At 39.6% G+C, this 17,407-nt stretch overlaps 2 non-coding genes across 2 annotated transcripts; both read left to right on the top strand.

Moving 5' to 3' along the window:
- The first annotated feature begins 15,902 nt into the window (after positions 1-15,902).
- On the top strand, positions 15,903-16,021 carry LOC145677660 (5S ribosomal RNA). The gene has a single exon (XR_014129926.1). It is a non-coding gene; the product is annotated as a 5S ribosomal RNA (ribosomal RNA).
- A 177-nt stretch (positions 16,022-16,198) lies between these two features.
- Positions 16,199-16,317, top strand: LOC145677656 (5S ribosomal RNA). Its single transcript, XR_014129921.1, has one exon. It is a non-coding gene; the product is annotated as a 5S ribosomal RNA (ribosomal RNA).
- Positions 16,318-17,407: the final 1,090 nt, after the last annotated feature.

Genomic DNA, 17,407 nt, shown 5'->3' with positions numbered 1-17,407 from the left:
GAAATGAAAAATCTTGAAGAAGATTTTTACTTAGAGCTTGTGTACTTGGTAACAGCCTTCGTACCCTCACTTACAGCGTGCTTGGCAAGTTCACCAGGCAAAAGAAGGCGCACAGCTGTTTGGATTTCCCGGCTGGTGATAGTTGACCGCTTATTGTAATGGGCCAAACGAGAAGCTTCAGCAGCAATACGCTCGAAGATGTCATTAACAAAGCTGTTCATGATACTCATAGCTTTGCTAGATATGCCAGTGTCAGGATGCACTTGCTTCAAAACTTTGTAGATGTAAATGGCATAGCTCTCCTTCCTCCTCCTCTTCTTCTTCTTATCTCCCTTGGAGATATTCTTTTGGGCTTTACCAGCCTTCTTTGCAGCCTTTCCGCTAGTTTTTGGTGGCATGATGACTCACTCGTTCAGCAAAATTAGATGTGTCCGCCGATTTATCGACTTCATTTAAATTACAGTACGTGTTTCAATTCGCGCCAACTGCCTTGCTTTTCATTTGATGCACTCGGGTGCACGCTTGAAGTAGTAACAAAACTGACTTGATTCAGGCCACACCTCCAAAACCAATTGTGCCCCCTCCACCGCCTTCCACAGAAAAGAACTTCCCATCTCTACCGAAAAGACAAGCACAAGACTCATCGTCCACCACTTCAAGATCCATCACACCTCATCAAGATTCTCGCACCACCACTGAACCCACGGAAGAATCCAGTCTTGGCTCCTCTATTAAGGAAATTCTACAACTATTTAAAGACCTCAACTTGTCAATCATTCTTCAGAAACTTAAGTCTGGACTACGCAAAGTAAAAACAGCCACTGACCACTTCGACAAGATCACTGCACTTGTAGAGATATTAGTTGACATCATAGATAATGGTACAGACTAAATCCTCAAGACACCACCTCAAGATATGCTATTGGAATGCCAACGGTGTTGCATCTCAAAGGCTTGAATTTCAACATTTCCTGACCGAACACCAAGTAGATATAGCACTTCTCCAAGAGACTTTTTTAAAACCACCAACCAACTGGAAAATTCGCAACTATACAGTACTACGCACAGACCGGCCAACGAATAACGGCGGCACAGCAATAGTATTAAAACATAGCATTCCGTATGAACTCATCAATCCTCCACAACTGGACTCACTTGAAGTCACAATTATACGCTTACTTTCACCAGACGAACCTCTTATCATAGTCTCCGCATACAAGCAACCTCGACGTCGCATAGAACTCGAAGACCTACGCAAACTTCGTCTTTTAGGTCCACGAGTCTTAATAGGGGGAGACTTGAATGCAAAGCATGCCGCCTGGCACTCACACGTGAACAATACGACTGGAATCACCATCGAAGCTCACCTTGATAACCTAGATTTTCAAGCATCCGCACCAACGGAACCTACGTACTTTCCAAGAGGACGAGGAACTCCGGATATTCTGGACACAGTCCTCTACATGAATGTCACAGTAACTGAAGACCCAGTGTCGATCTCAGCCTTGAACTCAGACCATAATCCAGTTCTTCTCACCATCCAACAGGATTACACCACTCCCAATACTCGCCTTCCATTAATCTGCAAAACAGATTGGGACGCTTACTGCATTCAACTGAAAGAACTCATCGACCTACGAATTCCTCTTAATACACCTGAAGAACTAGAAGATGCTATCGCTCAACTTACTGCAGCCATATCAAGTGCATATCATATAGCAACCACCTCTGTCCGAAGTACTACGCCAACCTCAAATGATGAGCATCGCACTGCCATCATAGCTGCATTCAAGAGATGGGCTCGGAAGAAATGGCAACAACTACGTCATCCTGCCTTTAAATCCTTATACAACTTCCTATCTTGGAAATTGAAATTACGTCTACACCGTATTCAGGAAGTTCAATGGAACAATCGCCTCCGCTCTTACTCCACAGCTAATCATCATTTCTGGCGTCTGGTTCGCAGTCTCTCATCCCCAGGCCCTAAACATACGCAACCGCTCCACGGACCCAGAGGACTTGTCTTCGATTCTGAAGGAAAAGCTAACACCTTCGCTCAACAACTGGAAAATCAGTTTCAACCAAACTTCGAACACATAGACGAACACCACATTCGAAGGGTACACCGTTATCTAAGAACCAGAGCTCCACCTCCAGATCTCGCCCCTAACCTGCTCAGCAAACCTCAAGAAATCTCCACAGTAATCAAGAAGCTCCAAAGTCATAAAGCAGCAGGACCAGATCACATTTCGCCACTAGCACTGAAGAAAGCTCCGAGGAAACTAACTGTCTTATTGTGCAGGATCTTCAACGCCATACTGAAATTAGGCTACTACCCACAATCATGGAAACTAGCTACCATATGCATGTTACCGAAGACTGGGAAAAACCCTCTCTTCCCACAGAATTATCGACCGATAAGCCTGCTCAGCCACTTGAGTAAAGTAATAGAACGTCTGCTTCATAGAAGACTGTTATACTTTGTTGAAGAACATCAACTGATACCTCCACACCAGTTTGCATTCAGACCAGTATTCAGCACAACAGCTCAACTCACGAGAGTCACTGAGAGAATCATCCAGAGCCTAAACGACCGAGAGGTGGTAACAGCAGTATTCTTAGACGTTGCACGAGCTTTCGACAGAGTCTGGCATGATGGTCTTTTGTATAAACTGCATAAATTTGATGTTCCACCTCATCTCATAGCTGTCATCCAGGCGTTCCTTGAAAATCGTCGATTTCAAGTCCGTCACGAATCCACATACTCGGAGATCCTACAAATAGAGGCAGGCGTTCCACAGGGTTCGTGTTTGTCGCCGCTACTTTATATCCTGTACACTGCAGACTTTCCGACGACCCTGAACACCTTTACTTCAACATTTGCAGATGATGCGGCTCTGTTCGCTTCTAGTAGAAACATCAAGTTTACTCAACTATGGGTGCAACGTCACCTTAATCGCATCGAAGATTGGACCACGCGATGGCGAATAGGTATTAATCCTGAAAAAACTGCTGTCATAGTTTTCTCAAAACATCGATCTGACATTCCTGTTCACCTAACCTTTCATGGCCAACAACTACAACAAGTTACATCTACAAAGTACTTAGGACTCCAGTTAGACCGGAAACTTACCTTCCGCCAACATCTCCTATCTCTCGCTCTCCGTGCTCGTCAGCGACTTGGCAGATTATCTTGTCTACTCCGATCACCTCAATTGACTTTGGACACGAAGAAACACATCTACTGTATGATGATACGCTCATTAATGTTATACGCAAGCCCAGTATGGCATCATGCAGCTCGCTCATACCGAGCCAAACTACAGATAGTACAAAACTTCGCAGCCCGTCAAATTACTGGTCACTCCCGTGACACCCGTATCGCACAGATTCATGAAGACCTTGACCTCCCATACCTCGACGAAGTCATTTGTAAAGGCAGGAGAACTTTCTGGAATTCGCTTCAGAATTCACCACACGACATCCTCAACCACATTGGACAAGTACCAGCATATCGTCAAATTTATGCTAGACCTCAGCCACCTTAACATCTTATCTTGGGCATCTCGTCAACTCACCACCCTCAACCAACCGCTAAGCTTAACCGAACACCAGGCATGAAATCATAAGAAGGAGCAAAGGAAACACATCAAATAAAACAGCACTACAAATAAAAATTACACACATACACCTCAGAACCCAAAAACATAACACTTACACACAAGGGTCAACGACAGTTGTTGATTCACCAATTACCACAAATGCTATCACGTCAAATGAATCCCACATCAAATAAGAGGCAAAGGTATTTTACCTGGTACTCAGATTCGATAAATTAGTCACGATAACCTTTGGACCTTTGGACCTTTGGAGGCCGCAATTTTTCCTCTCATCTTATTACGAAAGAATATTGAACAATGTCTGGTCGCGGCAAAGGTGGAAAAGTCAAGGGAAAGAGCAAGTCCCGCTCCAGCAGGGCTGGCCTTCAATTCCCAGTAGGCAGAATCCATCGTCTTTTGCGAAAGGGTAACTATGCCGAACGAGTTGGTGCTGGCGCTCCCGTGTATTTGGCTGCAGTCATGGAATACCTGGCAGCTGAAGTTCTTGAGTTGGCAGGCAACGCTGCTCGTGACAACAAGAAGACTAGGATTATTCCACGTCATCTGCAGTTAGCTATCCGTAACGACGAGGAATTAAACAAGTTGTTGTCTGGAGTTACAATCGCTCAGGGTGGTGTTTTGCCCAACATTCAAGCTGTACTTCTGCCCAAGAAAACTGAGAAGAAGGCATAAATGTAAGACCTATATCTCATACAAATCGGCCCTTATGAGGGCCACAAACCCCTTTATAGAGGAGATTTACGATTGAAATGAATTGTTTTCGATATACAGACTCATCAAAAGTGTCTGAGATAGTTGCTTAGTTTCATTCGAAATTCTCGCTGCTATTCGATTAATTAGTATATGTGTAGTCGTCGATCGTAATTGAAGCCCATAGGAAGTCACACTAACTTTAGAATACTCCAAACAGCGATGTGCTTAGTTCCCACTACATTATTAATTATAAGATCATTACCTTTTGTATTGTCGCTAGCTACATTTTTTTGATATTTGCGTACATCGGGCTCATATTACCCAGAGGACAGGACAGTCGAGCCCAGATTCTCAGCAATGGAAGAAAACCTCATACCACATATTCTCATGTACTTCATGCTAGACAAAGGAATTTCCAACATTCTTAAAGCACTCATGTTTCTCTCTTGCGTTGGCTTGGCTGAAATTACTCTGTTCAATATGTTCTCGACATTTATTATTGTTCATTACTATGCCCCAATGACATCATGAACAGAGCGGATCAGAAAACTTTCCTAAATTTCTTTTGCAACATAGTAATGACATTAAATGCACACTTAAGTACGATTTATTCTTTGCAAGGTCGATATTCATATTTGTGTGATATGTGTTATATGTATATGGTTTGTAATACGCAACTACTCTTATTCTCTGATCTCAGAACTCATTTGCTACTGTGCCCAACGAGCGAGCCTAGGTTTCTTGTAACTACTGCCTTTCTTTAGTAAATAATGTGAAGTATACAATGCATTAACCTACATCTCATATTTGTATTACTCTTTATTTTAGTAACCCGCTACGAAGTGTCATTAATTTACATGTAAATCACAATAGACACTACCGCAAAAGAAAGAAATCGAACCCAAGACCACGTAAACAAGATAAAGGACAAGATTCAGGTTTCTAACGCATTATTCGCCCCTCACAGCACAGTATAGAAGTTGTATAAGCCTCTATACGTACATCCTACTGTCAGAACAGAAATTCCGACTTGCGTTTCGCATCTCTCATGCTCGCTACTTCCAACAAATCGCCAATTTCCAACCAGAACCCCTTCTCCAGCATTAATACTGCTACATGATATGAATACGTATACATGAACGTACATAATGTAAAAAAAAACGTATGATTTTCTCAAATTAATCTCTCTACGTCTGTAATTTAGTGTGCATCAAAAGGCTTTAATGTAGTTACACGAATTCTTATAATCTAACAGAAAATCGCACAAAGTAAATCTTTCCCTTTATATAAATTTGTTGGCTCTGAAAAGAGCCGTTTATGCCAATTTTATATCCAAAATAGGAGGAACCCCAACTTAACCTCCGAAACCGTACAGGGTTCTTCCTTGCCTCTTCAAGGCATACACAACATCCATAGCTGTCACTGTCTTCCTCTTGGCGTGTTCTGTGTATGTAACAGCATCTCTGATTACGTTCTCCAGGAATACTTTCAATACTCCTCGGGTCTCTTCATAAATGAGACCAGAGATACGCTTCACACCACCACGGCGAGCAAGACGCCTAATAGCGGGTTTGGTGATACCCTGGATGTTGTCACGAAGAACTTTACGGTGGCGCTTGGCACCTCCTTTGCCAAGACCCTTGCCTCCTTTTCCACGTCCTGTCATTTCGATATGTTACTGCTTCGCTCACCACACACGAGAAATACAAGCCCAAGCAGCCCAAGACTCGTGGTTTTGTTCCTTCGATCATGCAGGGAAAGCACGGAGGAAAAACACAAAACGTGTCTAAGCCAATGAGAACTGTCCTTTTCGACTGACTTTATCCAATGAGAAATAGCTTGATTTAACGGTTTTGCTCTTTATATAACTTGACTTCATTCAGCGCGCAATTATTTGAAACAAGTCGTGACAGTTGCAATGGCACGTACCAAGCAGACAGCTAGGAAATCTACTGGAGGCAAAGCTCCTCGAAAGCAGCTTGCCACCAAAGCTGCAAGAAAGAGTGCTCCAGCTACCGGTGGAGTGAAAAAGCCCCATCGTTACAGGCCTGGTACTGTGGCTCTCCGAGAAATTCGTCGTTACCAGAAGAGCACTGAATTGCTCATCCGCAAGCTGCCCTTCCAACGACTCGTCCGAGAAATTGCACAAGATTTCAAGACAGATCTTCGCTTCCAAAGCTCAGCTGTCATGGCTTTACAGGAGGCAAGTGAAGCTTACCTTGTAGGGCTTTTCGAAGACACCAACTTGTGTGCTATTCACGCAAAGAGAGTCACAATCATGCCTAAGGACATTCAGCTTGCTCGCCGCATCCGTGGGGAACGTGCTTAAGTTTGAAGTTCTGGCACTGAGTTCAAAAACGGTCCTTTTTAGGACCAATACACTACTTAGAGATGCTGTTATCCTAACAAGGATCTTGTCCATACTTGTTATCTTTTTTTTTTAAATTCTCACGCCGTATGTTGCATAGTTAATACATCTACCTTCGTTTTCCTGTCGTTTCGTATATCATCCTATCTTTCAAGTATATTCTTTAGTTTTCCCCTATGTTTACCGATTGATTATCTTCGTTTTATGTGGTCAAGGGTTCGATTTTGCCATATGTTGCATAACTTAACTTCGATTCAACCACTGTTTGCCCTTCTCAACGTTATTAATCTGATAGAACTCGCAGGCGAAATATGTACTTCTTCCAAGGTAGCAAAAGTAATATTATTTTGTCAGAGGTCGCTGCTGTTGAATGCAAACGTTAAACTAAACTTTCTTTAAGTGTCTGTTTGTACTTAACATCAGTTCAATTGTACACCTACATTTCTGCTGGTGTTACTATTTTTCTTTATAGCAATATTACGAATTATAAGACGGTATCCGTGGTTATTAGCGTGTTCCCTTTTCCTAACACTTTCTCATTACACCAGTATTTCCATCATTCATTAGGCGTAATCACCCGTCTCCTTTATCATAAAAATCATAATAGTACGACGTTAAATTGAAACATAGTCTACTTCACTTTCACGAGTTGTAATAAGTTCGAACATTTCTTTCACCCCAGCCTTGAAAAGAGTTGATTTTAGTTTAGTGTCCCTTTCAGCAGCAAGGCTGTTTCAAACGTGGACCTACTTATTAACGTGCAATGCGAAACATTTGAGCTCCCACCGAGAATCGAACCCAGTCAGCCTGCAAAAGTTTTTCTAACAAATGCATTAAGTGCGTTTTCTGTACTGTTTCGCTACTTGAAGATAGGAACAAGGAAAAAGTAAGTGATCACAAATTGACATTACGTAATGTGTTCCCCATTTTTTTTCGAGTACACCATTCTTGACACCCGTGAAAGCTTTCTTTCCCCACCCTCAATTCCCCTCTGTTATAAAGCACTTACATCAAGAAGTGCTTCGGTTAAAAAGAAAACTCAAAGTCCCTTGCGTGTATACTATACATTGCTATGAATGAACATGTGATAATGATAGGAAAAGCACAATTTTACTCTTCTCAAAGTATTTGATGGCTCTAAAAAGAGCCGTTTTAAAATGTCAGATGATTTACTGACACATTTACTTCTTCTTTGGTGCAGCCTTCTTAGCACTTTTCGGTTTTGCTGTAGCCTTCTTTGGCTTCGGGGCCTTTGGCTTCTTGGGAGTTTTTGCCTTCTTCACTTTAGATGGTGATTTCTTAGGTTTGGGAGCAGCAGCCTTTTTCTTTTCACCAGTCTTCTTGGGACGTTTAGCTGCTGGCTTTTTCGCAGGCTTCTTCTCCTTTGATGCTGATCGTTTCGCCTTGGTTGAAGATCCACCTTCAGGCTTCTCCTTCAGCGATGAAGCACTAAGCTTAAACGATCCAGATGCACCTTTTCCCTTGGTCTGAACCAAAGACCCAGAAGCAACTGCACTTCTCAAGTATTTCTTGATAAATGGAGCAAGCTTCTCGGCATCCACTTTGTAGTTCTGAGAGATGTATTTCTTAATAGCTTGCAGTGAACTTCCTCCCCTTTCCTTCAAATTCTTGATGGCGTTGTTCACCATTTCTGATGTTCTTGGATGAGAAGGTGTTGTTTTTGGTTTCTTAGGCTTTGCAGACTTCTTAGGAGAAGCCTGTGCCGGGGCTGCAGGTGCTGATGCCGTATCTGCCATTGCTTTCTGCAATAAACTCAACGATACTGAAGAATGAAATTTTCGCTAGCAGGCAGCGTTGAGTTTGGTTACGGAGCGCGGACCGGATAGAAAGCACTTGCTGAGGCGGGCTGAGGTAAACAGAAGTTCGTAGTTGCCACAACGATAAGTGTGTTTCCTTCTATTTTGATAAACGATTTTTTTCAGGTATTCAATGAATGCACCAGATCCTATTCTTCCTTACTGGCTAGAAGAAACTTTATTCCACATAACTCAAAAGGCATTTGTTTTTATTCGCTTTTCTATTTTATGTTTCAGTCATTGCTAAGTCGGTCACACTACTTTTTCACCCTCCTTGTGCTTATAATTTTCATAATTTAACATGGAAATACTTATCAATAAATAATTATATTACCATGGTAATTAACTTCAATCCTTCCTGTGATTATACGCAAAGTACCATCTTCGTACTGCTTACTATAGTTCAATGAAGGGAATCTATAAAGTAACGCGTGTCGCACACATCTGCCTTGCAAACTCCCTGGCCTACTTCCAATGTATAGACTTTTATTTCAAATCCTGATTTAATTTCATAATTTTCTGTAGATTTTAACATTTTATTACCCAGCTTCTTAATACGAATGACAATCAAGCCTAAATATTTATTCCCTTTAACTTTATTTTTCTTTTTTATTTTGTGCCTTGTTTCATATTTGTTCTTACGTTAGCAATTAACGCACTTACCGTAGTTATGTATGAACAGGTTGTTTCTATATTTATTTTATTCCAAATAAATTAAATATATATACGGATTATTTTATGGTAGTTGATATTTTCTGTTGTTTCCTACGTGAATTGAGGAAACGCACGGACTTTCGCCTAATTCTTGTGCTACTTTCATATGTCTGTATCTGTCGAATGCTGTCGATCTGTCGAAATGTGTATTACTATCTGTCGATTCATCGAGTGAACTGAATTCGTTAACCATTTCACCAGGCGCGCATGCATTTTTTTTTCTTCTAAGGGATCCAAGCTTCGGGGGGCAAGGTTCCAATACTACAAGCCACTATGTCTATATACTATTATTCTGCATTCGAAAACACGATAAATATTCCACTTACTTTTTCACAAAAACATGATACAGACAGAGTACAGATGAAGTGTAAGATCAGATTTATATTGATGATACATCAATATTTTCCCTGTTAATAACTACATTTAATGAGAAAGTCTGCAAATGTATGTTCACTTAGGAACTTTTGCGAGGAGTCCGCACCCGGTGGACACCCCGTGAGTACGCCTCTGCACTTGACTATACTTCGAATTATACTGCAAACAGTTGTATTTTAGTTTCCCCGTTTAGTTCATCGATATCATTAACACAAAGAAAATAGATGTTATAGATGCGTATTCTCAGTTCTCGCTTTATATCCGGACGTCTGCAAAAATCTACTCCTTTTCTTTCTTTCACGCATCCACCAAACTAACAATGATTTGTATTATAATATTTGCGCATAAAATGTATATCTCATACCTTCCATGTTCTCAAGTATTCATAGACAAAAACGGTTATTTTCTGCGAACAAATTGTCCAAACACAGTGCAAATGTCATCTATAGATTGTCCTGGTTCCGTCTGCGTGTACATAACAATGCGTCATAATCATACATTGCACATTAAGGATATCAATTAATCTTCCCAAATTCCTAGATATGCCTGGCAAAAGTTCCGCGTGTTGTAAGGATATTACATTTGTACTACCGACAAGGTGGTATCTTCCAACATTGAAGTTCAATAAACCCCAAATGTGTCGGATATAGTATTTGATTTCTTGTCTCATTGTTTGCGTCAGAGATGTCTTCTCAAGTTAGGATTTACGATACATACAGGATGAGTTGTATATATTGTTGCTGCCAGCTCTATATTAATCCCATATTTGTAAACGAATAAAAACAGTATTCTAATTATAACAATGTGCTCACAATTAATTTTATTCTTAATTGTTATACGTATTGTTGATTAAAAATGAAAATGTTGCTAAGTGAATTTTATTAATATTTTCTGTTGCGTGATATAGGAAGTGAGTGAAATATTGGAGGAATATAGTGTGCGTAGCAGATGATGTGCAGTGGCTTTGGATCGCCTGTGATAAGGTAAGGCATTTGCTATTTTAATTAACGCATTTTATATACTGTAATCCTAATTATTTTTATGTGAATGTGCTTACTACTTGTGTATTCAGTGGGACCGATGTTTTAATATGTATGGTCAAGCAGTGTCGAGCCTGGTCAGTGTGTGGATAGGTGACCATTTTTTGTAAATCGATAACATTTAACTTTGTAAACACGGATGAAGTAGAAGTATATTTATTTTATTTTTTACCTCAAATATGTAGGACACTTCTCCTTTGTACATCAATTATTATTATTAGTTCAACTTGTTTACAAGTTAAATGAAAAGAATAGTCGTTATCGTGTGATGATTGTGCTCATTAGGCTAAAGAAGACTCGTGATAAGAAAGAAAAGAAGAACGGTGCTCAAGTTTCGTCACAGCATATTCTCAAAAATTTACAGGCAAAATTCAGTGTTCTGCATGAAAAGGCATATTTGTACGAAAAAAAAAAAAATTCTGCAGACGACAGAATTAAATAAAGTAATACACATGTATTTTAGAGTTACTGGTGTAAAATCATTACAAGTGCTTTGCCAGGTGGCCAATAAAAAGCACGAATACTATTTAAGGGAGCCAAAACAGGAGAAAGCTGGGGGCCTGAGCGATAGCAAGAATGTGCGTCCAAAGTGAACAGGAGCGAAGGCGACGCGGGTATACGTATAAGCAAGGGTAGTGGAAACCAGTTAGTTTTCGAGTTTCAATAGCACTTGTCATGCATCCATACTAGTAGCGCCCCGCTTGTAAACATTAAGTACACTATGCAAGAATACACCGCCGGTGGAAAATAGTACCTAATACAGTTATCTTTCATATATACTGACTTATTTTACAGTAGTAACCCAACACTAGTAAACGTAAAATAAAAGTGTATAACTTTATATTTAATTCTATCGCCTGGCTTAGTTTTTCACCTGTAAGATGTACTTATTTAGAGCAAGTTTCTTAACTAGCAAATTAAACCGAGAACCACAGCAACCATATATATATTCTTATGATGTACTTTTCTTTGAGTGGTGTTCTCTGTCTATTGAATAACATTTTCTCAGTTTAATGCTAGCAAAAAACAAAACAAAATCAAAGTGTTTCTATATAAATTTAGTTCACCGTGTTGTAATATCACATGGAATTGAAAAACGAATAGTCGAACCTCTGCTATCTCGATCAAACTTCTCAGGATGATATACTGACTTACCGCAGAAGTTCGACTGAATACGTTTCTCAGTTCCATGGGAGAACCTGGAGAAGCAAAAGCCTGCGCAACGGAAAATACTAAATAAACTTGTAGAGCAGGTCAAGATGTATCATCATGCCAAGTTTCATTCAGATCAGAGAAGTTTGGCTGCAGCCATTTTCATTACAAAGCACAAAATGGATGGTCCCTAACCTCGAGAATCTTCACAATTGTCGACGAGTTGAACTGCACTCATCTGATCAAAATCAAACTTAAAATGACAGTTCACTTTCAACTGTTAAATAATATGATATGCAGGCTTCTGCTTTCCTAGTTACAGTCTATCCACTGTGGTATGCATATTAGTACAAATGTGAGAGTGCATATTTATTAAAGATTTGCTTCAAAAAGCGATGAAAGACATAGGCATTGCCGCGGGCGGTGATAACAAGATGCCGGAAAACGAACAAGCAGAAAGAATATGGGCTGAAGAAGTGTAAACGACGACGCGGCGGCCCGTAAAGGTGTTGCCGTCCTATTAAATGAATAATATCAAAAGAAAGAAAAAAAAAGTAAAAAATTTCGCGCTCGTAATCAAGACAGAAAGCAACTAAAGGAAATCTTTGTTTTACGTCCCACGTTATGCCGCTTAGGCTAAAAGAGGCGCTGATTATGAGAAATGATTGAAATGGTGGTGGAATGAAGAAAGTGGGAGGAAACGGGAGAACCCCGCGGTAACCCACCGCACATAGTTTTTGTCCACCATAAAGTTAACTTGGCGGGGGCTCAAGACAGAAAGACGGTTGGAAAAACAAATAAACGATGTTGCATCCCGTAAAAATGTTCGCGACCTATGAAATCAATATTTTTTCTTAAAGAAAAAAAAGAATTAAAAAGAGAAAAAAAGGTCAAAATTTCGCGCTCGCTTCGCTCGCGATCAGCAGAGAAAAGAGGACGTGACGCACCCCTAAAAGTGTTGGCGACCGATTGAATAAATATTGTGGGTAAAAAAAAAAAAAAAAAAAAAAAAAAAGTCAAAAATTTCGCGCTCGCTTCGCTCGCGATCAGCACAGAAAGAAGGACGTGACGCGCCCCTAAAGGTGTTGGCAACCGATTCAATACATATTGTCGGTAAAAAAAAAAAAAAAAAAAAAAAAAAAAAAAAAAAAAAAAACGCTCGCTTCGCTCGCGATCGACATGAAAAAGGCAACGACGTGACGCCCCGTAAAATTGTCGGCGACCTATTCAATCAATATATTCGGTTGAAAAACAAAGTCAAAAGTTTCCCAATCGCTTCCCTCCCGATCGACATAAAAAAAAAGGCAACCCCTTCACCTCTCCTTATGCATTCATCAGTAAACATACAACCATAGATCACAATACCACTCACATCACCTATCAGTTCTCCACGTCCATCAAGATCCAATCATCGCCCTGGCCCTTTATGATGATACACAACATTACATGTTATTGTGTGCATTGCCCCGCGTTACAATACATGACCAAAAAAAAGAGAAAAAGAGCTGCACTGCCTTCAGTGTAGACATGTTCGTATTCGTAGAAAATGATTTTAGGTACACGATAGTACAGTAATCTATCTTCACATGCTTCAGATGTGAACGATACCTACACATGAAGAGGGCTCCCGAGGTTTCCTTTTCCAATAGGATGGAGCTCCACCACACTTGCAGAATGACGAGAAGTTATGTTAATAAATATATCCCAGAGTGTTTCGTAACTCGCCCTTGGTCCTAATGATGAAGCGTTCTTCAGATGGCCCCGATGTCTCCACACATGATACTATGCGACTTCTTTTCACGAGGCTCTCAAAGATCACGTTTGTGTCCTAACATTCTCTGCAGATATGACACAGCTGCGATAGCGGATCACAGAAGCCTTTCCTCTCCTTACAAGAGACGTGTTCATTCGAGTATGTGAGTAATTCGACTATCGATTAAATATCTCCCGTGTCACGATAGTAGTCACTTTCAATTCTTCTAACGAAGGTAAGAAAAAATGCTATACAAACTTCCTTTCGGTATATAAAGGATTAGGGGCCCAGAGAATATTTTCTTTCAAGAGGATACATTCTTTTTCGAACACCCTGTATATAGATCCTCTAATTATAACTGCAAACAAAATGTTGATTTTGCAATTGCTTCCATGAGAGAATATTCTGTGCACTTTCTTTCTGAAGGGCCGGGCCTAAACGTTTTCCTTAATCATTAAATTTAGTAGTTATCTACAATTACATAGTTTTCCATTGTTCTCAAAATAAAGATTTTTCTCTATGAATTGTTGAATGTTGCTAGGGATATTGAAGTAATTCTTTTTAGTGTTTTTTTCTTTACAATAATGTACTGAACGCCTGCATTAAGGAAGTTCGTGTGTCCATCTTGCAAAATGTTTCGTCTTTTTTCATGCCCACTAAGGTAAATATTCATTTTGCTCTTTTCTCTGTATGCAAACCACATTTCTTAAAGGCAACATTTTCATACAAATGTAGTACTAAAAACTTCTAATTGGCAACATCTGGGCTGCGAAGAGGAAAAAGAAAGAAATCTCGTACGTATTCGCGCGCAATTCGGAATTAGCCAATGAAAAGCACAAAAGCGGCCACCATCTCTCTCTCTTTCTTATTAACGGTTTTGTACTTTCTGCAGTTCTATCAGTGCTGCTAACCTCTTACTATATCATTGAATATGTATGTTTAGATATATATATATATATATATATATATATATATATATATATTTTTTTTTTTACAAAAAATCATACTACTACGGAATAATATTAAATGCCTTTAAACCCTCATTTCTGTTTGCACTTTCTGTTACACTACCTTCCCCGAACTTCTTTCAAGTTATTAAGTGCAGAACGGGGAGTTATACATATTTACTTGCGCTTTGACAATATCTGCACATTGTGTAATAATAGGAGACGTATAAAATAAAACTATATACTAATACGTATATATATATATATATATATATATATATATATATATATATACAGTACACATTCCACTATCCGAGGCTTTCCTTTTCTTTTCTTGCTGACGATAAATTACGCTTTTAGAAATGTTGTCTGAAAACAATAAGAATATGTGCAAAAAATACAATCAGAGGTAGAGGTCTTTAACAGGAAATAAGCAAGGGAGTTGAAAAATTTTTTATGCATGTAAAAAATATAGACATGAACCAACTTGTGAAATAAAAAGACCAGAAAACTACTCTTTCTAAATTATGTGTAAACTTTTTACCGAAAACGAAAGTTGCACGAAAGACTTTTTGTCCGTTTTTTGGCCTCCGGTGCTTGGGGTCCCTGATTCAATCCCAGCTCGTGCCGTGTGAACTTTGTCGTGCATAAAGACCGTGCTCATGGGTTTTCTCGGGTTTCTCCCGTTTCCTCCCACTTTCTTCATTCAGTACTCATCATCACCGTCTCCTTTAGCGTAACCGGTATAAGTATGCGACGTAAATCTAAATATTTCATTTCATTTCCCTTTTCTGCTCATACTGCTGATTATGCGCGATTATGCCAACATCCAACTCCGCGGATAATCGTGCGATTACTGTATATACAACTAATACAGATACAACTAATTATATTATCAGTTACAGTATCGGTTTTTATTTACTAATTTGCCTCACTTTATTTGCATCCCTGCAGTAAATAATTCTTATCGATAATAGTTAAAATGTATATTACATTTTAGTGCTTCACGACTGAATGATCATCTGCCTTACGTTATCTCGCAGCTGAAGAGAATGCTACACTGAAAACTACCTTGCGTTATAAAGGGTAAGTGAAACATATCTTAAAAATATCTTTCATACATTTCATTGTGTACATTAAAGAATGTAAGTTTGCCTTTTTCCTGTAATCAATACTTAATAAAGGATTTATTTTTATTTATTTATATACAATTTCATACGTGGTTCGTGATAGTAAACTCGATAGGACACAGTGGCACTATGAACATCCGAATCACTCATCATTCGAACATTCAAATATTTATTCGAATATTAGTATATTCCAAGTAATGTTAACGACGTTAATATGCTTGCCTTTATAGTTAATAATGTCAATTCTTACTTAAAACATACTTCCTTAACAGGACATTGAAGAAAAGGTAGTTGCCAACGGCCATACCATGCTGAATATACCGGTTCTCGTCCGATCACCGAAGTCAAGCAGCATCGGGCCTGGTCAGTACTTGGATGGGTGACCGCCTGGGAACACCAGGTGCTGTTGGTATACTTTTTCTAATTTTGTTTTTCACAAAGACGAATATTCTCACATCGTTCACCACGATAATTTCGTAATCATGCATTACTTAAAACAATTAGCAACGCTTTCCACGCGCTGGTCTTTTTGAGTATTCACCGACAAACCTACGTAGCTACAATAACTCACTCGAAGCCATATGCATTCGCCAACGGCCATACCATGCTGAATATACCGGTTCTCGTCCGATCACCGAAGTCAAGCAGCATCGGGCCTGGTCAGTACTTGGATGGGTGACCGCCTGGGAACACCAGGTGCTGTTGGCATCTCTTTTTCAAATTTCATTATCCTTCAAGTACGAAAATACTAGAAACATTAATTTTATAGTACTTTCAAGAGATAATTTATCAACATTATTTCATAGCGATTAATCGATATTCTAAGCGTTATACCCACTATTTCTTACACTAACAGCCTGTTTATTTGCACGGCACATTAAAATAACCTGATTTCCGATCCGTGTGCACCTACTACTATACTTAACACGGAATGTATTACCACTTTTTAAAAGTAAATTATTATGACTAAGTGTAGATCTCCGGCGAGTAAATGCCTTTCGTATACAAGCACGACACATCTCCGCTATGTGCTTTACTTTTTTACTAACAGCATATAGAAATTGGATTTCAACGTGTTTCTACATAACAGAATGAAGCAAATTTCGTGATTTAACTCTTTCGAATAATGTGTTGGTCCTGACAAGGACCGTTTGAAATGAAAAATCTTGAAGAAGATTTTTACTTAGAGCTTGTGTACTTGGTAACAGCCTTCGTACCCTCACTTACAGCGTGCTTGGCAAGTTCACCAGGCAAAAGAAGGCGCACAGCTGTTTGGATTTCCCGGCTGGTGATAGTTGACCGCTTATTGTAATGGGCCAAACGAGAAGCTTCAGCAGCAATACGCTCGAAGATGTCATTAACAAAGCTGTTCATGATACTCATAGCTTTGCTAGATATGCCAGTGTCAGGATGCACTTGCTTCAAAACTTTGTAGATGTAAATGGCATAGCTCTCCTTCCTCCTCCTCTTCTTCTTCTTATCTCCCTTGGAGATATTCTTTTGGGCTTTACCAGCCTTCTTTGCAGCCTTTCCGCTAGTTTTTGGTGGCATGATGACTCACTCGTTCAGCAAAATTAGATGTGTCCGCCGATTTATCGACTTCATTTAAATTACAGTACGTGTTTCAATTCGCGCCAACTGCCTTGCTTTTCATTTGATGCACTCGGGTGCACGCTTGAAGTAGTAACAAAACTGACTTGATTCATGGGAGGCCGCAATTTTTCCTCTCATCTTATTACGAAAGAATATTGAACAATGTCTGGTCGCGGCAAAGGTGGAAAAGTCAAGGGAAAGAGCA

Source organism: Thermobia domestica, unplaced genomic scaffold (genome assembly GCF_964235325.1).
Source record: "Thermobia domestica unplaced genomic scaffold, izTheDome1.hap1.1 HAP1_SCAFFOLD_1175, whole genome shotgun sequence".
Classification (NCBI taxonomy): Eukaryota; Metazoa; Arthropoda; class Insecta; order Zygentoma; family Lepismatidae; genus Thermobia; species Thermobia domestica.
This window is presented reverse-complemented; position numbering and strand designations above follow the sequence as displayed.